The 22,876-nt window shown below is 42.3% G+C and overlaps 2 pseudogenes; both read right to left on the bottom strand.

Annotated features, from left to right (window-relative positions):
* Nucleotides 1-12,701: 12,701 nt before the first annotated feature.
* Nucleotides 12,702-13,108, bottom strand: LOC142451207 (large ribosomal subunit protein eL32-like; annotated as a pseudogene).
* An 8,070-nt stretch (nt 13,109-21,178) lies between these two features.
* LOC142451208 (eukaryotic translation initiation factor 3 subunit F pseudogene) lies at nt 21,179-22,291 on the bottom strand (annotated as a pseudogene).
* Nucleotides 22,292-22,876: the final 585 nt, after the last annotated feature.

The following is a 22,876-nucleotide window of genomic DNA, read 5'->3' on the forward strand; positions in this document are numbered from 1 at the left end:
TTCCTGTGTTTCGTGGGTTTGAACTGTCAACTTTTTGGATAGCAGCCGAGCACTAAATCACCGAGACACTAGGGCTCCTCTGGACACTTTCAATATTCCTCTCCTGTGTCTGTATACTCTAAAGTTAACAAACGTATTTGGCCTACCACCTCTTTTCAGAAAATAAACACCCCCACTCCCCCCAGCAATGTGAACAACTTTTGAACTCTAGGCCATAATAAATGAGGATGAAGGGTAGGTATCTGCTTAGCAGTCCCCTAGATTGGTTCAGCACCCACCCCATGGGAGGGGGGCAGTATCACCCACTATGGGAAACACTGCTTTATAGCTTACTAGATTAACTTTTGTAAATGTATATGTATATAAAATACAACATTTGCCCATCCAACATTTTTTCAGGTATATAATTCAGTGATATCTATTATTTACCATGCCGTGTAACCAGCAGCCATAATGATCACCAGAAACTGTAACCCACTGCTTCTTAAACAGACATGACCATTCACATCAGAACGGGCTTCCTGCACTGAGCAGAGCACTTCTGGTCTTGCATAAGCTCCCTGGAGGAGGGTCATATATATCACAAAGCAGTGAGGTGGGGGTGGGGCTAGGGGTGGGGGGGGTGTCTGGAAAAACTTCCTCTTTGAAGTTGAGAAAGACCTGAAGGCTCAGTATTAGTTACCTTTACAAATGAGAAGAAAGTGTTCTAGGTTTAGGGCATAATATAAAAAGGGCTTGTAGAAAGAATTATGGCATGTTTGTGATCTTTCAAGAATTTCAATCAGACAAAAATGTAGAGAGGACCAAAAGGTGAAAAGAGAATGGAAGGTAAGCAGGGATCATATCACCAATGGCCCAGTATGCTAGGCGACTGCCTTGGGGCTTTATTCTGAGTGCTACAGACGGGTAGTAGTTCAAACACAGCCATGATATGACCAGGCTTGAATTTTATGATCACTGCCTGCACTGTAGATGAAGGGCTGGTAAAGAGCATGACCAATGGCAGAGATGGTCGGGAGGTTATTAAACTAAGAGATGATGAGACGTTGAAGAAAGGTACTGGCCATGGGCTCAGAATAGCAGGTATCAAAAGGGCTTATAAACACCACATAATCCAAAGCTTTATTTTCAAATAAACCTCCTTGAAAGGCAGTGCCAATGGTTTCTTACATGATCCCCTACCCCCCTCAACCACAGGTGGTACAAATAAGGCATAGAAATAGCTGTGGCAAAGCAAAAAATAATGCAGAACCTGACCTTGGAGCATTAACTCAATAAATATTTATTGATCAACTACTACGTGTTTGGCCCTTTCTGCACCATTCTCTCCATGTTTACATAAAGATATCATATTCTTAAGGCTTAAACCCACTACACTAAGCTTCTAGATGTGTTGTTAGTTGCCATACAGTCAATTCTGACTCATAGTGACCCCATGTGTACAACTGTTTCATGGTGGTCATTTTTGGAAACGAATTGTCAGGCCTGTCTTCTAAGGGCCTTCTGGGTGGGCTTGGGCTGTGGGTAGCAAAGGAGAACCTCACCACTGCTTTGACACTCAGGGATCCATTTTAGATATGTCCATCTGGTCATAGAGAAAAGCCTTTCAGGAAAAATTTGTCTTCCAGAGAATATTTCAGTGAATCCCCAGAACAGAAGGAAGGTTAAATATGCATTATACCAAGTGCTGACTAATTTGCCGTTTGCTCCTCTTTAGTCTTCTTGACCTTGACTTCTGTTGGTCTTGGGAGAATAACCTCATATCTAACCACTACAAGAAGCCTGTGGAGGTTAACCTTTCCCCTCTCCCATGTTGGAATGAACTATTTTTCAGGCCCAGCACAGTTTCACCAACAGAATCTCCCCGGGTCTGGGTTGTATTTATTTTCATTTCTAATTGTTCCGTATCACATTCCCTCTCCAGCGTGGTTTTTATCACCACCACTTTGGAGCCACAGATAAGATTGTACAACCTAGGAACAAAGGCATTTGGAATGTTAGTTACTCAGACAAGGAATGGTGTCTGGAAGAAAGCTTAGGCAAAAAAGGGAGAAAAGTGAGGTAGGTGATACTACTCAGCAGTAGGCACAAAAAAATCCCAACTATGAAAACCTCTCATTACCAGAGGACACTCACTGCTTTCTACTTAAGGTTTCAGAGTTAGATTTTGACAACTTAATGAGATGATCTCCAAGGTGTCTTCCAGTTAAAAAAAAAAATCAATTTTCATGATAAGATTTCACAAATATATTTGCTAGGTAAGAAGAGGCAGAGATAGCGGGTTGTTCCTCTCCATGCCTGAAGGCCCCTATAGGAGGTTGGAAGGGAATAAGGGCAGCCCTAAGGCCAATCATAAAAACTAACTGGGCATGCTCCAAACTCCGGCCCCTATGGCAGGTGGGCAGTACACCAGGGCAGCCCAAACTAGGCCCAGGTGGGCTTAATTCAGCCAATGAGGTTAACCAATACCTCCGACTACGCCTACCAGTCAGAGCCTCAATTACCTTGACCGAGGATCACCACCCCTCCTTTCTCTCAGCCCTTTGTCTCCTGTCCTGTGTCCAGGAGGCCACGCCTCTGTCTCCCTGGCCTCAGGCTACCACCTGTGGGTGTGCCGTCCCATGAGGCTGCCGTGTTCAGAAACTCATACCTGAAGCTTCTTCCGTCCTCACCATAGTGAATGAAGGGGGCAGTGCAGAGTGGAGACCCAAAGCCCATTTGTCAGCCACTGGAGATGAGTAAGTCAGGGCGCAACGTAGCACCGATGAAGAATACAGCTTTCCTCCAGTTCCTAAATGCTTCCTCCCCCCCTCCCCCACTACCATGATCCGAATTCTACCTTGCAAGTCTGGATAGGGCAGAGGTTGTACACTGGTCCAGATAGGAGCTGGAGGCACAGGGAATCCAGGGTGGATGATACCTTTAGGACCAGGTGTGTGAGGGGTGATACTGGGAGGGTAGAGGGTGAGTGGGTTGGAAAGGGGGAACTGATTACAAGGATCTACATGTGACCTCCCGGGGGACGGATAACAGAAAAGGGGGTGAAGGGAGACACTGGATAGGGCAAGATATGACAAAATAATTTATAAATTATCAAGGGTTCATGAGGGAGGGGGGATTGGGGAGGGAGGGGAGAAAAGAGGACTTGATGCAAAGGGCTTAAGTGGAGAGCAAATGCTTTGAAAATGATGAGGGCAAAGAATGTACATATGTGCTTTATACAATTGATGTATGTATATGTATGGATTGTGATAAGAGTTGTATGAGTCCCTAATAAAATGTCAAAAAAGAAAAGAGAAAGGAAAAACTCACTTGAATCACAAATCAGGCTTCCGCGTGAATTCTTTCCCATGAGATGCCAAGAAACAAGGTATTTCCCACTCAAGAAATCTAACATATGTATTTGAAAGTTTGATTTAGAAAGATAATTAAATAATCCTTACTGAAAATTAGGATTGATGACTTAAGACTCCTAGATCAATTTCAGAACAATTACGGGAAGTACCAAAAATAGACTTTGGAGCCAGGGCGTGGTACCCCTTCAGACTGGACTGGCAAACACTCCTAAAGGTCAACAAACAGACCTGGAACTATTTACAGACTTTATTTATTTCTTGGTCATTGAGTTTTTTGTTTTAATTTTTGTTTTCTTTTGTTGTTTCATTTTGCTCTGTCTTGTTTTTGTGCTTATTATTGTCTCTGCATGTCTATCTAGATAAGATAGGAGGGATAAATAATCCGAGGAGAAAACAATGGGACAGACGTTCTGGAGGTACATGGGACAGGGGGAGGATAAGGAGGATAAGGATATGGAAGGGACAAGGGAACAACAAGTGATATAAAATTGTTGGTGAGGAGAGCATAGGATGTCTGGTAGGGGTGGATCAGGGGCAATGTAACTGAGAGGAATTACTGAAATATGAATGAAGGCCGAACATGATAGTGGATGAGAGGAAAGTAAAAGTAAATAGAGGAAAGAAATAGGAGGTAAAAGGGCATTTATATAGATCTAAATACAGGCATGTACATATGTAGATATATTTATATATAATGATAAGGAAATAGATCTATGTACATATATTTATATGTTAAGTATTAAGGTAGCAGACAGTTGGACACTGTGCTCCTACTCAAGGCCTCCCTTGACATAAGAACACTTTGTTCTAATAATCTGGCATTCCATGATGCTCAGCTTCTTGACAGGATGGCTGAAGACAAAATGTGTGCATAAGACAGCTGATGATGCCTAGTTATTAAAAAAGATAGCATCTGGAGTCTTTTTTTTTTAATTAATAAATCTTTTTATTGGGGCTCATACAACTCTTATCACAATCCATACATACATCAATTGAGTAAAGCACCCTTATACATTCGTTGCCCTCGTCATTCTCAAAATTCGCCTTCCACTTGGGTTCCTGGAATCAGCTCGGTTTCCCTTTTTCCCTTCCCCTCCCTCCCTGCTCCCCCCTTCCCCCTGCGCCATTAATAGTTTATAAATAATTGTTTTATCTTATCTTACACAGCCTGGCGTCTCCCCTCACCCACCTCCCCATTGCCCATCTCCCAGAGAGGAGGTTACACGTAGATCCCCAAGATCGGTTCTCCCTTTCTACACCCCCTTCCCTCCCGGTGTCGCCACTCCCACCGCTGGTCCCGAGGGGTTCATCCATCCTATATTCCCTGTGTTTCCAGATCCCCACTGCCCCGCTGTGGATCCTCTGGTCTAACCAGGTCCGCAAGGCAGAATTGGGATTATGATAACTGGGAGGGGAGGAAGCATTCAAGAACTAGAGGAAGGTTTTGAGTTTCACTGTTGCTACACTGAACCCTGAGTGACTCATCTCCTCCCCACTACCCCTCTGCAAGGGATGTCCAGCTGTCTACAGATGGGCATTGGGTCCCCATCACGCACTTCCCCTCATTCACGGTGATGTCATTTCCCGCCCCCCACCCCTGCCTTTGTTATTTGAGACCTGGTCCCCTCTGCCCTTCACGATCACACATGTTGGTGTGCTGCTTCCATGTGGGCTTTGTTGCTTCTGGGCTAGATGGCCGCTTGCTTACTTTCAAGCCTTTAAGTCCCCGGATGCTATATCTCTCAATAGCTGGGCACCATCAGCCTTCTTCACCACACTTGCTTATGCACACCTTCCTCTTCAACGTTTATGTGAGGAAGGTGATCACATGATTGTTTTTGTTCCTTGGTGTCTGCTACCTGGTCCATTCAACACCTGTATTCACTTAGGCTGTGTGCTGCTTCTCTGTGGGCTTTGTTGCTTCTGAGCTAGATGGCCGCTTGTTTGCCTTCAAGCCTTTAAGACCCCACACGCTATATCTTTTTGATAGCCGGGCACCGTCAGCTTTCTTCATCACGTTTGCTTACACACACGTCTGTCTTCAGTGATCATGTCAGGAAGGTGGGTATCATGGAATGACCGTTTAGCTGGGCAAGATGCTATTGTATTGAGGAAGTGTGCGTGAGGAGGCCCAATGTCCACCTGCTACCCTACTACTGAACCTATAAATATATGCACATAGGTCTATTTCCCCCATAATCATAAATATATTTACATATGTACATGTCTGTATTTAGGCTTCTCTGTATGCCCTTTTCCTCTTACTCCTTTCCTCTATTTCCTTACTCTTTCCGTCTGTCCCACTACCAGGTTCACCCTTCATTCTGGTTTCAGTAATTCCTCTCAGTTACCTTGCTTCTGGTCACTTAAAGGCCTGAAGATAAACAAGTGGACACCTAGTTGAGAAGCAACAAAGTCCACATGGAAGAAGCACAGCAGCCTGTGTGATCATGAGGTGTCAATGCGAACAGGTAGCATGCATCAAAGACCCAGAACAAAAAATCAATATCACTGTGTTTGAGGGTGAGTGTGGAGTAGAGACCCAAAGCTCATCTGTAGACAATTGGACATCCCCTTACAAAAGGGTCACACGGTAGAGACAAGCCCATCAGGGTACGTATAGCCACTCAGGGTGCAGAATAGCACAGAGGAAACATATAACTTTCCTCTAGTTCTTTAATGCTTCCTCTCCTCCACTAGCATGACCCCAATTCTACCTTACAAATCCAGCTAGACTAGAGCATATACATGGGTACAGATAAGAGCTGGAAACAGGGAATCCAAGACAGATAAATCGCTCAGGACCAATAATGAGAACAGAGATATCAGAAGGGGAAAGGGAAGGTGGGAGGCTAAAGGGGAAACCGATCACAATGATCTACATATAATTCCCTCCCAGGGGGATGTACAACAGAGAAGTGGGTGAAGGGAGACATTGGTCAGTTTAAGACATAAAAAATAGTAATTTATAAATTATCAAGTGTTCATTTAGAATGGAAGGTGAAGGAGGGAGGGGAAAAATGGAAGCCGATACGAAGGGTTCAAGTAGAAAAATGTTTTGGAAATGATGATGGCAACAAATGCACAAATGTGCATGACACACTGGATGTGTGTAATGTGGATTGTGGTAAGAGCTGTACAAGCCCCCAATAAAATGATTTTTTAAGTGAAATTTCTAAGACTTCTTATAGTTCCTTCAGTAGAATCCTGTAAGTTACCCAAAACATTAACCAAAAAAACAAAAACAAACTCACTGCCATGGAGTCAATGCTGACCCCTGTCGGTTTCTGAGATTGAAATTGTGCACAGGAGTAAAAGCCCTATCTTTATTCCAAGGAGCTTCTGGTGGCTTCAAACTGCCAAACATGAGGAATGCAGCCTAACTCATAACCGCTACACCACCAGGGCTCCTAAAACATTAACAGCCTTCTCTAACTCAGCTTCTGTCTCCTCTTATAATCTAAACATCTTCAGTAAGACAAAAAAGTATTAGCTAATGAGTTTGTTTTGAAGGTAAATAGAAAGGTAAATAAATCAGCGGCAGGATTTACAAATTAACAACAAAAAACCTTCTGCCTCACCCTAAAACAACAACAACAACAACAAAATCTAGCATTCCAAGTTACATCGGAATTTTAAATTAACAGGGTTTTTTGTTGTTGTTGTTTTTGTTTTTACTGCATGGGACACACATCAGAAAGATTCATATGAACTACAATATCATTTTATCTGGCAACCCTACCAGAAGTTGCTAAAGTCGAATCCTACCTTATAGATTATTTAGGACAATTAAATCATGTAGAGTAGAGGAAGTACCTAACACTGCTATTAAATAAAAGCCCTTTTCTCCTTTCCTTAGTCTGGAGAATATGATATTGTTAATTTAATTATCCATATACACACTGTTCATAAACAAATCAATTTTTCCCAACTGTTCATTTGTCTTAGCTACAGAAATGAAAAAAATCATACATAGTACTGGATAAAACATAATTAGGAAAGGAAATTTGCCAGTGGATATTTTAAAAGTTCTATGGCTTATTTATACAATAGCTTCTATTAATTGAAAAAGCTACATTATACTGGAACCTAAGAATTTGTTGGGTAAAGTGGAAGTCTTATTACAAATTATAAAAGCTTTGCCAACCTGTGTTTTAAGGTTTGCATGTGCAGAAAGGTGATGGGCGTTGAGGTAAGGGATGATTAAATAATACACATTATTAACATTCTTTATAAATTGTAAAGTACTAAATAGTTATTTTATATAATCTCACACTGTTTAGGAAGGAAATAGAGGTAATGCAATACTTTGTACCACTGCCCAGTGGCCTTCCTGGATGTCACTTCTCTGTATAAGAGGTTAAGAAAAAAAATGACTGTCATTTGCTCAGTAAGATGATTCTATCACTTCTTAGTTATGTAATGTTGTTATAATAGAAATGCCACAAGTCAATGGCTTTAGCAGACATATTTTTCTCTCTGAGTTTGTTGTTGTTTGGTGCTTTTGACTCAATTATGACTCATAACAACCCTATGTACAAAAGGATGAAACCCTGCCCAACCTTCGGCCTTTTGACAATTGTTGCTAAGTTTGAGCTCATAGAAGGCGCCATTGTGTCACTCCATCGCACTGAGGATCTTCCTCTTTTTTGTTGACTTTGGACTTTACAGAGAAATTCACAGGGCAATTCAACCCTATCCTGAAGGATCGCTATGCATCAGTATTGACTAGATGGCACTGAGTTTGGCTTCAGTTTTCTATTTTATTGAGTATAAAATTCTCTAGGAAGGGGTCCTTCATGTCTAACATGGCCAAAGTATGTGAGACTGAGTCTTGCCTTCCTTGCTTCTAGCAACATTCTGTCTGTGCTCCGTCCAAGACAGATTTGTTTGTTCTTCAGGAATTCCATGGTTCTTTCAATATACTTCAACTACAAATTCAAATTTAAAAATTTTTTCCTCCAGTCTTCTGTATTAATCATACAGATTTTGCATGCATGTGAGGCAATTAAAACACCATGACTTGGATCAGACACACTTCAGTGAGGAAAGTGACATCTTTGCTCTCTTAACACTGAAGAGGTTTTTTTGTAGCCGATTTACCCAATACACTACGTGATTTCATTTCCTGACTATTGCTTTCTTGAGTGTTGATCCAAGTGAAATGAAATTCTTGACGGCTTCAGTGTGTTGTAATTTGGTAGCTTGTGTGTTGCTGTGATGCTGGAAGCTATGTCACTGGTATTTCAAATAATACCAGTGGGTTACCCAAAGTGAACAGGTTACAGTAGACCTTCTTGACTGAGAACAGATTGTAAGGAAAGAACAGGCTGTCCACTTCAGAGGAATTGGTCACTAAAAACTATGGATAGCAGGTGGACACTGTCAAATACTGCAAACCTCATGACTAAGAATTATTTGCTCTCTAGGGACACTATTAGTCAGAAGCCACTCATGGCCACCTGACAACAGCAACCGTACCAGCTCCGTAGGTGAAAGACCTGCTGATCTATATCGTAATGGTTACTACAGTCTAGAAAACCTTTCACGGGCAGTTTTACTCTGTCGCACAGGGTCACAAAGCCTTTGGTTGAGGCTGTGTAGTTTGGAGAATAAGTGGAAGCTGAAATCTGGTTGTGCAGCTTCTTGGAGTAACTCTACAGTCCATACCCTGGGCCCTGCTCCCCACCTAGATGAAGTAGCACCCTTTTTTTTTGCGCATAGAAAACCTATGTACTCTACCCTTCCCCAGGAGGCCATGCTTTCCGGATTTACACAAAGGTATAAGAAAGGCAGGCAACAGTCCCCAAAGTGTATGTATAATATCCTAGACAACAGAAATGAATGCCAGACAAGTACTTAAACATACAAAATAAAATTTTAAATATTAACTTAAGTATGTGTGAGTAGACATAGTATTTCCAAATTATTTGGGGGTTACACAAGAGAGAAAAAAGTTGGAAGATTACTGCTCTTTCGAGTTGCAAATCTACTTACTCCTCTCCTCACCCTTGACTGCAAGTGGTACATCTCTTCCGCCTTTCAAACTTTACGTCTTACAAATTCCATTGTCCCCCTCAGACCAGGTAACTTCCTTTCCTTTTACCTTCTGATCTTTCCTGTAAATGTTGCTTAGCTGATTGTTATTTGATGACATCACCCTTCATTGCTAGGACCAGGACAACAATTTCCAGAATAATTTTTTACCATAATCCATCCATCATTTGCCTCAACTCATATCCAGCCTTTTCCTTAGGTTATATAAGCAAACAGCTGGTTTCCTAATCGAGAAGGAGCCCTGGTAATAGAGTGGAATAAGTGCTGGGCTGCTAATTGTAAAGTCAGTGTTTAAAACCACTCGTTGCTATGCAAGAGAAAGATGAACCTTTTTACTCTTGTAAAGATTTATAGGCGTATCAACAATATCACATTCTGTATCACTGGATAAATTATTGATGTTATCAATGCAGGGCAATCGCCTTATGCACCAAGAGGATGATTGACAAGATTTTTTTGTTTTTTTTTTCTGTCTTTTGTTTGTTTTTTGGTGGTGGTTCTTGTTGGTTTTTGTCACAATATGACTGGCAAAGTAAACTAGAGTCGTTCATAACTTGTGAACAAGCAGGTGTATTATGAGCTCCAACTTAACTCTAGCCCCAATTCAAGAACAGTTAGTTTTTCTAGCATGGCCCTGATTGATACTCACCTTCATAAATAGATCAATGAAGATAATGGTGCTACAGCAAAGTGTGTGGAAGAAAGCAGATAGTGCCTGGCTATCAATCAGAATAATGTCTGGGGTCTTAAAGGCTCATGTTCAAACAAGCAGCCATCTAATTGAGGTATCAGCTAAGTTCACAATGAAGAAGCACACCAACCTGTGCGAGCCAAAGGTGACAATAACAAAATCCAAATATGATGAAAGGAGAAGTATCAGAGCTTAAATTGTGAACCCCCAATTTGTAGAAGGCTATGGAGTCAGTGTGCACCCCAGATCCATCTGCAGACTCTCTACTCAGATTAAACTTCTGGCAGATCCCCCTCTGGCCACAGTTGAGGGACTGTAACAGCTTTACTATCAGACAGAGATGATTATAAACTTGATATTGGTAGATCAAACATGGTATAATATGATATTTGGTCAGTAGATCGCCCTCTTGACCCAACCAAAATTTGCTCTAGGTTCAAATATTTGTTTCAGAAAAGAAATTTCTTCTCTGAGTTTTAAAATATTGATGGTGGTCTTTTATTTTTTCCTCTTTATTTTTATCTTTATATTATTAATATATTCTTTTTCCATTTTGTTTTTTGTCTTGTTTCTGTTGGATTTCTCATTTTGTGAAACATAACTGATGCAATGGTTTATTGGGGACATGGAGTGGGGTGGCAGAGGAGGGGGTTTGGGGAACAAACAATGAATAAATGGGAAGGGAGCATTGGAACTTATATAAAAGATTTAAGCATTAAAGTGCATGATATGCAAATACTATAACAAGAAAACTACTTTAATAAAAAAGAAGAAGGGGAACCCATTACAAGGATCTACATATAACCTCCTCCCTGGGGGATGGACAACAGAGAAATGGGTGAAAGGAGACGTCCGACAGTGTAAGATATGATAAAATAATAATTTATAAATTATCAAGGGTTCATGAAGGGAGGGGGCGTGGGGAGGGAGGGGGAAAAAGTTGAGAAGCTGATATCAAGGGCTCAAGTAGAAAGCAGATGTTTTGAGAATGATGATGGCAACAAATGTAAAGATGTGCTCGACACAATGGATGTATGAATGGATTGTGGTAAGAGCTATACGAGCCCCCAATAAAATGATTAAAAAAAGAATAAGAAAGAAATCAAACTTGACTAATGGTTACCATGGGTGAAGGAGGAAGAGTTTTGCACTGAGTTTATGTTAATGAGTGTGGGATAATTTGGAAGAGGATATCAATAATGGTTGTACAACATGAAGAGTATAATAAAGAGTATAATCAATAGCACTGAATTATACATGTAGAAGCTGTTGAATTGGAGGGGGAAAGATTGCACACGTGGGTGGTTTTATCAAAACTAAACTCATTTTCTCACAGAGAAGTTCTATTCTGTCCTAGAGGGTCACTATGAGCGGGGGATTAACCTGACGGCTTTGGTCTGGAGCTAGTGGGAGGGAAGCTTCAAAGGCAAACACTGCCACCTGGTGACCTACTACTAAATAGGCCTGGCAAGACTAAGGATGCTTTGAGCTTCATAGCAACTAGCTCCGAAGACAGATTTGATAAAATATGGGGGGAGAGTGACAAGGGGAGCTCCTACTTTCATAACAGCAATTTTCCTTCCTGAAATTATCTTTCCAAATCAATTTCTTTTAAAATTATTTTATAATCCAATGTAAACATCACTTTTTCCATGTCCTCAAGTAACTCACTTTCATACAGAGTAGATTTGAAATTTTATTTGTAACTCTTATACAGTTCCTTATTATCTATTCCAAATAAATTAGCTCCTTGAAGGACATGCCAATGGAACATTGCAATCATTTAATGATCTTCTAGAGCAGTGGTTCTCAACCTGTGGGTCACAACACCTTTGAGGGTTGAATGACCCTTTCACAGGTGTCGCCTGAACCATAAGAGTAGCAAAATGACAGTGATGAAGTAGCAATGAAAATAATTTATGCTTGGAGGAGGGGTCACCACAGCACGAGGAGCTGTATGAAAGGGTCATGGCCTTAGGAAGGTTGAGAATCACTGTGCTAAAGGTACTTCTCACAGAAGTTTTCAAAGCTAATTCAGTCTCTCAATTTGTGCCATTTCACTATCATCTTTCTTGGTAATGTCACTATTCATGGAGATAATTTGGTCAAGACTGTCTTAATTATCTAGTGCTACTATAACAAAAATAGCACACGTGGGTGATTTTATCAAAAAGAAACTTAGTTTCTCACGGTTGAGCACAGTAAGTTAGAATGCCGGGTGCCAGCTCTAGGGGAAGGATTTCTGTCTCTTAGCTATGGAGGAATGTCCTTATCTCTTCGGAGCTTCTTTTCCTAGGCAATCTTCATGTGGTTTGCATGAGTCTTCCCTCCGCACGACCCCCCACCCCACCCCACCTTTCTTTCTCTTAGTTGTTTAATCTCTTCTGCATCTTAAAAGAGATGATTATAAGACATACCCTACAATAATCCTGTCTAATTAACATAACATAGACAATCCTCCACCACTACCACCAATAACAGCCCCCCCCCCCCGCCCAAATTTAGACAACAGAGGTTAAGATTGAGAATACTTTTTATTTTATTTTTTTTTCATTTATGGTTTTATTTAGCACAAATAAAACTCGCAAATGGGCCATCTACTCATTTTCTTCGCTGCACAGCCTAGCGTTGGGATTGGTGACTCTGATGGCCTGCTGGGCTGCTCTTTCTACAATGGCTTTTCGATTCTTGGAGGAAAAGTTGTGAGCAATCTCCGCACAATACGACTTGTTGCACATCAGCAGCACTGCCAGCTCTTTGACGTTGTGGACCAGAAACTTGCGGAAGCCACTGGGCAGCATGTGCTTGGTGTTCTTGTTGCTCCGTAACCAATGTTGGGCATCAAGATCTGGCCCTTGAATCTTCTCCGAACCCTGTTGTCAATGCCTCTGGGCTTGCGCCAGTTGCGCTTAATCTTGACATAGCGGCCGGACTGGTGCCGGATTAACTTCTTGGTCCTCTTTTTTACAATTTTAGCCTTCACCAAGGGTCTGAAGGCAGCCATGATGCCGGTGCCGAAGAAGAGAGAATACTTATTTTTAGGAGACACAATTCAATCTATAAAACTACACTAGTTTCCTGGTTCCTTGGCCACTCTTTCCAATCATGCTTTTCTCCACAACATCTCAGTCACTTATTTTCACCCTGCTCTATTAATTATAAATATGTTGACTAACCCATAGCAACCCCATGCAAGAACAGAATGAAACACTGCAAGGTCCTACACCACCCTTGCAATTGTTCCTATGCCTGAATCCATTGTTGTAGCTACGGGTCAATCCTTCCCATTGAGGGCCTTCCTCTTGTTCAGTCTCACTTCCACTTTACGAAGTATGATCTTCTCCAAGGATTGATTTCTCTTGACAATATGTCCAAAGAATCTAAGACTAAGTCTTGTCATCCTTGCCTTTAAGGAGCACTCTGGCCTTACTTCTTCCAACACAGATTGATTTGTCCTTTTAGCAGTTCACGGTACTTTTCAATATTCTCCCTTTTTCAATCTCTTGCTTTCGTATGCCTACGAGACAATGGAAAATACCATGGTTTGGGTCAAGCACACCTTACTCCTCAAAATGACATCCTTGTTTCCAGTACGCTAAAAAGGTTTTGTGCAGCAGATACACCTAATACAACACATCTTTTCATCTCTTGACTGCTGCTTCCATGAGTATTGATTGTGGATCCAAGCAAGATAAAATCCTTGACAACTTCAACCATTTCTCCATTTATCATGATGTTACCTATTAGTCCAATTGTGAGGACTTTGGTCTTCTTAACATTGAGCTATAATCCACACTGAAGGCTGCGGTTTTTATTTTCATCAGCAAATGATTCAAGTCCTCCTCACTTTCAGCAAGCATGGTTGTGTCGCCATATTGCAAGTTGTTAATAAGACATCCTCCAATTCTGATGCCACATTCTTCTTTATATAAGCCGGTTTCTCTGATGATTTGCTCACCATACAGAATTGAAGGAGTATGGTGAAAGGCTATAACCTTGGCACACACCTCTCCTGATTTTAAACCATGTAGTATTTCCCTGTGTTGTTCACACAACTCTCTCTTGGACCATGCAAAAGTTCTGCAAGAGCGCAGTGAAGTGTTCTGCAATCTCCATTCTTCTCAAGGCTATCCATAGTTCGTTATGATCCACACAGTGGAATGCCTTGGCATAGACAATAAAACACAAGTAAACATCTTTCTGGTGTTCTCTGCTTTGAGCCAAGGCCCATCTGATATCAGCAATGATATCTCTGTTCTACATCTTCTTCTGAATCCAGACTGAATTTCTGCCAGCTCCCTGCAGTCGTTATTGAATGATCTCTAGCACAATTTTACTTGTGTGAGATATCAATGAGACTGTTGTGTTTTTTGAGCATTTTGCTGGGTCACCTTTCTTTGGAATGGGCATAAGTATCGCTTCCAGTGAGTTGGTCAAAGCTGTTTCCAAATTCCCTGGCATAAACAAGTGAGTGCTTCCAGTGGTTCATCAGTTCCTGGAATGCCTTTAGCTAATGCATTCAGTGGTGAATGAACTTCTTCCTTTACACCGTTGGTTCTTGCTCATATGCTACCTCCTGAAATGGTAGACTATCAACCATTTCCTTTTGGTAGAGTGTCTCTATGTTCTAGTTTCTCTTCATGCTTCTTTAATCATTCAATATTTTGCCCATTGAATCTTTCAAGATTGCAGCTTGAATTTTTCTTGAGTTCTATTAGTTTCAGATATGCTGAGCATGTTCTTCCCTTTGGTTTTCTAATTCTAGGTCTTTGCACCTCTCATAATATTTGCCTTTCTTTTTGAGCTGTGCTATGATATTTTCTATTTTTTTGTATCATTTTATTGGGGGCTCATACAACTCTTATCACAATCTACACATATATTAATTGTGTAAAGCACATTTGTACATTCATTGTCCTCATCGTTCTCAAAACATTTGCTCTCCACTTAAGCCCTTGGCATCAGCACAGTTTTCCCCCTCCCTCTCCGTTCCCCCCTCTCTTATGAACCCTTGATAATTTATACATTATTTTGACATATCTTACACTATCCAACATCTCCCTTCACCCACTTTTCTGTTGTCCATCCATCATGGAGTAGGTTATATCTAGATCTTTGTAATCGGTTCCCCCTTTCCACCCCATTTTCCTGGTATCGCCCCTCTCACCACTGGTCCTGAAGGGATCATCTGTCCTGGATTCCCTGTATTTCCAGTTCCTATCTGTATCAGTGTACATCCCCTGGTCTAGCACAATTTGTAAGTGGAGAGAGCAAGGCGGGAAGCATTTAGGAACTAGAGGAAAGTTGTATGTTTCATCCTTGCCACATCGCACCCTGACGGCTCGTCTCCTCCCTCCAACCCTTCCGTAAGAGGATGTCCAGTTGCCTACAGATGGACTTGGGTCCCCACTCTGCACTCCCCCTCATTTACAATGATATGATTTTTTTGTTCTTTGATGTCTGATACCTGATCCATTCGACACCTCTTGATCACATAGGCTGGTGTGCTTCTTCCATGTGGGCTTTGTTGCTTCTGAGCTACATGGCCGCTTGTTTACCTTCAAGTCTTTAAGACCCCAGATGCTATACCTTTCGATAGTTGGGCTCCATTAACTTTCTTCACCACATTTGCTTATGCACCTACTTTGTCTTCAGCGATCATGTCGGAAAGGTGAGCATCATGGAATGCCAGTATAACGGAACAAATTATTCTTACATTGAGGGAGTACTTGAGTGGAGGCCCAATGTCCATCTGCTACCTTAATACTAAACCTATAAATATATGCATAGATCTATTTCCCATCCCCATATATTAATATATCTACATATGTACATGCCTTTATTTAGACCTCTATAAATCCCCTTTGCCTCTTAGCTCTTTCTTCTCTTTCACTTTCCTCCTGTCCCACTATCATGCTCAGCCTTAATTTGGTTTCAGAATTCCTCTCGGTTACATTACCCATGATCACGCCCTACCAGGCCTCCTACACCCTCCTCATCACCAATTTGGGTCCCTTGTTGTTCCCTTGTCCCTGGGATTGATAACACCACTTCCTTTCCCCCACCTCCCCTCTCCCATATCCCCTGGAGCCATCGGTCCCATTGTTTTCTCCTCCAGATTGTTCATCCAGGCTATATTTTCTATTCATCTCTTAGACTTCATCCTTTTTTCCATTTGTTTTAACTACTCCACCATTAAGAACAAGTTTGAGAGAAAAAAAAGAACAAGTTTCAGAGTTTCTCTGACATCCACTTTGATCTTTTCTTTCTTTCCTGTCTTTTTAATGACCTGCTTTCTTCATGAATGATGATCTTCATGTCCTCCAACAGCTCATCAGGTATTCTGTCTTTAGTATTGAATGCATCAAATCTGTTCTTGAGATGTTCTCAAAATTCAGGTGGGATAGACTCAAGGTTATATTTTGGTTCTATGGAATTGTTTTAATTTTCTTCAGCTTTATCCTGAAATTATATATGTGCACTGTCAACTCCTGGTCTGCTGTTAGTTGCTGATATTGAGCTTCTCCATCATATTTTCCCACAGACGCAATTTGATTTCTGTATATTCCATCTGGGGATACACAGAATACAGAGCACAGAGATTGAAGAATTCTATCAATGACTTCTGTTGGAAATTGATCAAACATGTAATCAAGATGCATTGAAAATTATTGGTGATTGCAATGCAAAAGTTGGGAAGAAAGAGGAAGGAATAGAAGTTTGAAAACGTGGTCCTGGTGATAGAAATGAAGCTGACAGAAGTTGCAAAATGAAAGAAAAATAAAGTTGCAAAACCAAAGACTTGGTCATAGCAAATACCTTTTTTCAATAATACAAAAGATGTCTATACAAATGGATTTCTCCAGATGGAATACACAGAAATAATATATCCCTTCCAAAATCTCGATTTTTAAAAAATTATTTTATTGGGGGCTTGTACAATAACTCTTATCACGATCCATACATATATCCGTGTGTCAAGCACATTTGTACATTTGTTGCCATGATCATTCTAAAACATTAGTTTTCTACCCAAAATCATTATTTTGTGCACCAAACACTGACCATCACCTCTTATCTAGCAACTTCTTGGTAGAAGCCAAAATTTTACAGTGTTCATCTTTCTGCCAGCCTTCCTCAAAAGGATCTATGGCTTTTTACAAGAGTAACCATTCACTGGGGAAAATGAATTAATCAGAATTTAGGGGCATTACTGGACACTGGCTCTGAATTGACACTAATTCCAAAAGATACAACATGTCACTGTGGTCCACCAATCATGTGGAGTTATAAGGAGGTTAAGTTATTAATGGAGTCAGTGCAGGATCATCTCACAGTGGGTCCAAGGGGCCCCTAAATCCATCCTGCAGTCATTCCCCAGTTCCAGAATTCATAAATGAAGTAGATGTATTCAGTAATAGCAGAGACCCTATATCAGATGCCAGGCATGTGGAATAAGATCTGTTATGGTAGTAAAAGCCAAGTGAAAGTCATTAAAACTGCCTCTATCTAGGAAAATAATAAACTGATAGCAATATCACATTCCTGGAGGGACTGAAGAAGTCAGTGTTATCATCTATTGAAGGAGGCACCACACCCCCATGTGACTTGCCTATTTGGCCTGTGCAAAAAAACAGATGGAATTTGGAGAATGACTGTGGATTCTCATTAAACTTAACCAGGCTGTGGCTCCAAGCAAAGCTGCTGTTTCCAAGGAAGTTTCAATGCTTGAGCAAATTAACACATCTTCTGGGACCTGGCATGAAGCTATTGATCTGGCCAAAGACTTCTCTCAATTCTGATTTCAACGCATCACCAGACGCAGCTGTTGCTAAGGACAATAATACACCTTCATCATTCTACCTAGCGACATAGCAACTCTCCAGCACTATGTCAAAATTGAGTCTATAGGAACCGTGTTCATCTTTCCCTTTCACACGAAGTCACACTGGTTCATTAGATTGATGGCATTATGCTGACTGCATCTAATAAGGGAAAAGTATCAATGACGCCAGACTTATTGGTAAAATATCTGTTTGCTAGTGTGGGAGCAATAGAGGCCTGGTGGTTACCGTGTTGAAGTGGTCAGCAGTTCAAACCACCAGCAGCTCTGAGAAAGGCTGGGCTTTTTGCTCCTGTAAACATTCACAGTATTGGAAACCCACAGGGGGTTGCTATGAGTCAGCACTGAGAGAGTGGGAAATTAAGCTGAAAAAAATCAAGAGCCTTCCACTTTAGTGATATTTCAAGGGGTTTAGTGGTGTGGAGCACGTTGAAGTATTTGTACTAAAGTGAAGGATGCTCTATTGTGTCTTCTCCCCACCCCTCAACAACCAAAAGGAGGCACTATGACCACAGGCCTCTGGATTTTGGAGGCAATCTATCCTTCATTTGTCTGTGCTATTTTGGTCTATTTACCAAGTGACTGAAAAAAAGCTACCAGCTTTGAGTGGATCTAGGACAAGAAAAGGCTCTGTAACAGGATCTGACTGAGGTGCAAGCTGCTGTGCCACCAGTGATACAATGGCATTGGAAGTGTCAGTGACGGAGAGAGTGAGTTTGGTGTCTTTGGCAGGCCCCTAGAGTGAATCACAGTACAGACCCTTAGGATTTTGGAGCAGAACCCTGCTATCCTCTGCAGATAAATATTCTCCTTTTGAGAAAGAGTTTTTGGCTTGTTATTGGGCCTTAGTGGAGACTGAACCACGTCACCATGAGGGATGGGCTCCCATCATGAACTGGGGTTGTCTGACGCACAGACTCATTAGTTGGGCATGCACAGCAGCACTTCATTATTAAACAAGTCATCTACATGAGATCGGGCTCTACTGTGACTTGAAGGTACAAATTAGTTGAATTAGTTGCATGAAGATTTGGTCCAAATACCCATGGTCTTCACTCCTTCCTTCTCCCAATCTGCACCTGTGGACTCATGAGGAATTCCTTATGATCAGTGGATTGAGGAAGAGAAACCTCATACTTGATTTACAGATGCTTCTGCACAAAATGCAGGTACCACTCAAAAGTGGACAGCAGTGGCACTACAGCCCTTTTCTAGCACTTCCCTGAAGGACAATGGTAGAGAGAAATCCTTCCAATGGGCAGGACTTTGAGTAATGTACCTACCTGGTTGTTAATTTTACTTAGAAGAAATGGTCAGATCTGCAGCTATATATTGATTCATGGGATGTGCCCAGTGGTTTGGCTGGATGGTCAGGGACTTGGAAGGATCATGATTAGAAAACAGATGAGAAGTTTGTGGACAGACCTCTCTGCACAGGCCAAAAAGTGAAGATATTTGTATCTTATATGTATGCTGATCAAAGGGTTATCTCTGCAGAGGGTGGGTAGGATGACATGATCTGTGGAAACCAGTCATCCAGTTTCTCCAGCTACTCCTGTCATTGTCCAATGCTCGCATGAACAACATGGTCATAGTGTGAGGGATGGAAGTTATTTATGAGCTCAGCAACATGGACTTCCACTCACCAAAGCTGACATGGTTACTGCCACTTCTGAGTGCTCGAATTACTAGCAGCTGAGATCAGGACTGAGCTGATGATATGGGGCCATTCCACAGAGAGGCCAACCAGCAACTTGGTGTGAGGTTGACTACATCTGACCATTTTCATCATGGGAAGAATTGTGGTTTTGTTTTTGGAAAGAATAACAAAAATGAACATTTTTGTTCTTACTGGAATAGTCATTTGCTCTAGATACAAAATTGCCTTCCCTGCCCTTCAATGCTTCTGCCCAAACGATCACCGGTGGACTTACTTATCCATTGGTATGGTATCACATACAGCATCACCTTGGATCGAGGAACTAACCTCACAGCAAATGAAATGTGATGAGCCCAGGCACATGTGATTCACTGGTCTTACCATGTTCCCCTGACACATTATCCTGAAACAGATGACTTCATAAAATGATGAAATGGTCTCCAAAGACATAATTAGAGCACCAAGTAGGTGCAAATTCATGGCAGGACTGAGGCACTGTTCTCCAGGAACTGCATGTGTTCTAAACGAGGTAGGGTCCAATGTATGGTGGTACTGTTTCCCCAGTAGCCAGGATTCATGGGTCTAGGAATCAAGGGATAAAAATGGGGGTGGAATCGCTATTTCTAGTGATCCACTTGCAACACTTTTGTTTCCTGTCCTTGAGACCCTATACTCCTTGGGTGCGGAGGTCTTAGTTCCAAAGGGAGGAACATTCCCACTTGGAGCCACAACAGTGATTTTATTGAACTAGAAGTTAAAGATGACTCCCAGTTATTTTGGGAATGTCTCTGAATCAACAGGTAAAGAAGGGAGTTGCTGTATTGAGGGTTATGACTTAACTTGATTACAAAGGGGAAATCAGATAGAGATTATATAACGGAGGTGAAGAAGAATATGTCTGGCATCCAGGAGAATTCTTACGACATCTCAGTACAATCAGGCTCTGTGATTAAAGTCAGTGGTAAACTACTGTAATCCAATTCCAACATGACTACTTAATGGTGGCCCAAATCCATCAGGAATGAATATTTGGGTCACCTGACAAGGCCAAGAACCAGAACCTTAATATGCTGAGACACTTGCTTGAATTCCAGGTTCTTGCTCCACTCCTCTGTTCTAAACTATCGTCTCACTTTTTCTACCTCCAGGTTTGAAGCCCCAAACAGAAATCAGTCAATCCACTTTTTTTTATTTCCTATTCCGGGAAATTTCACATAAATAGAAGTATATGCTACGCACTCTTTTGTGACTTGTGTGTATTTTCACAATTTATCCATGTTGTAACATATATCGGTACTTTTTTGTTTGCTTTTTTTCAATCATTTTATTGGGGGCTCATACAACTCTTATCACAATCCATACATACCCCAAGCACATTTTTACATTCGTTGCCCCCATCATTCTCAAAATATCAGTACTATTTTTTTATCAGTACTTTTTTTTTTTTTAAAGGTAGGCTCTGTTTATTCAGTCACATAAGTCGCCTGGTTCAATGTGACTCAAGACCACAAAAAAACAAACAAACATTGCTCCGCTGTCATGGGGCCCAGCGGCAGGAGTGCTTCCTGGGACCCATTCACAGGTTGACAAGTTTCTCGTTGAGGGCAATCTGTGACGGCGTAAGGTTGGTCAGATAGGTCACCATCAGCAGGGTCGTTGATGTTGCTGTTGAGCATGGTCTCGAAGTCATCGGGAACGATTTTGGGTACTTGGTTAACCAGGCTCATCAAGAAGCGGCCCACGGTATTGTCCGCCGACACCTTTCCAGACAGCACGTTCTCTGCATACTGCAGCACTGTGCTGAGGGCATCCTGGATGCGGGCCGACGCCCCTCCGACTTGCTGCAGGTCACTGGAGAGCCCGATCACCCGGTTGGGGCTGAAACAGGTCTTCATTATCAGGTCAACTCCGATGCGTTCCGTGTCGTAATACGCAGACCTCACGGTCAGAGGTGTGAACATCACCCCCATGGTCCTGCCAGGGACACCCAGTAAAGTGCTGACATAGGCCCTGATGCTCATGCGGCCGTTCTGGAGGCTGGTGTCCACAGTGAGGTGAATGGGGTGGGGGGCCTCTCGGCTGTAGTACTCATGGATCAGCACCGAGTGCTCGGTGATGTCATGGCCTGTAGCGTACCAGCCCAGGATGAGCTCATTTGGAGAGACTTTCTTGTGCAATTCATACATGTTCTTTGCGAATTCCATGTCCACGGCCACCTCGTCTTCAGACTCATTGTGAGGCACTGAAAAGCAGTTGGTCACTTCCACCGAGTGCTTGTCCACGGTGCCCAGCAGGGTCCCGATAACCCGGGCAGCGCCCTCGTTGCGTCGTTCGTAGCTGTCCACGATGGAGGCTAAGATGACCAGGTGCAGGCGGACCACGCGGCCGCCAGGGAAGGGCCCCGGGAGCGCAGGCGGCGGCGGCGCGGGGGTCTGCGTGGGGGCTTGCACAGAGGCCGGGTTCTGGCCCGAGGCCGCGGTTGTTGACGCTACCGCCGTGGGGTCCGACGCCGCGGCGGGAGCCGGAGGCTGAGTGGGACCTGGAGCCGAGGCGGGGGTCTGCGCTGGCGGTGGGGCAGGAACCGGGGCTGGGGCTGGAACCGGGGCCCGGGCGGGGGCGGCCACCGGCGCGGGGGCCGGAGTGGCGGGAGGAACACTCGCCGCTGGTGGAGTCGGTGTGGCCATCTTGTTGAAAAAGAAGGAGCCGAGGGGGGTATCGGTACTTTTTATTGTTGAATAATATTCCATTGTATGGAAGCAGCACATTCTTCTAATCCAACCACTAGTTGATAGGCATTTGGGTTGTTTCCCTTACCATGAATAATGCTCTGGGCACTTGTATACAGGTTTTGGGGTAGATAAGTTTTATTTATTGTGGTTTGTGTGAAGGTTTACAGAGCAAGCATTTTTTGTTTTGTGGCATTAGGTGCAATTCCCACAATCGAACAGCATTTTCCCTACTTCCTTCCTGGATTCACCCTCCTTTCCTGCTCCTTCCTGTCTTCTGAGCTTTGTTTTGGGGCACATGCTGCTCTTTTGGTCTTGAGAATTATATTTCTAATAGATGTTATTGTTTGCTTTGAAGTTCTATGATTTGACTGAAAGGTGATGTGGCTGGTGTCAGTTCTAGGTTAAGAGTGCCCAGGAGCCATACTCTTGGGAGTTCCGACAGTTTGCACTAGGCCATCAAGTTTAGTCTTTTATATAATTTTGAATTTTGGTCTACATCTTTCTCCCATTCTGTCTAGGATTTTCTATTATGATTCTGAT

This window comes from Tenrec ecaudatus, chromosome 6 (genome assembly GCF_050624435.1).
Source record: "Tenrec ecaudatus isolate mTenEca1 chromosome 6, mTenEca1.hap1, whole genome shotgun sequence".
Taxonomy (NCBI): domain Eukaryota; kingdom Metazoa; phylum Chordata; class Mammalia; order Afrosoricida; family Tenrecidae; genus Tenrec; species Tenrec ecaudatus.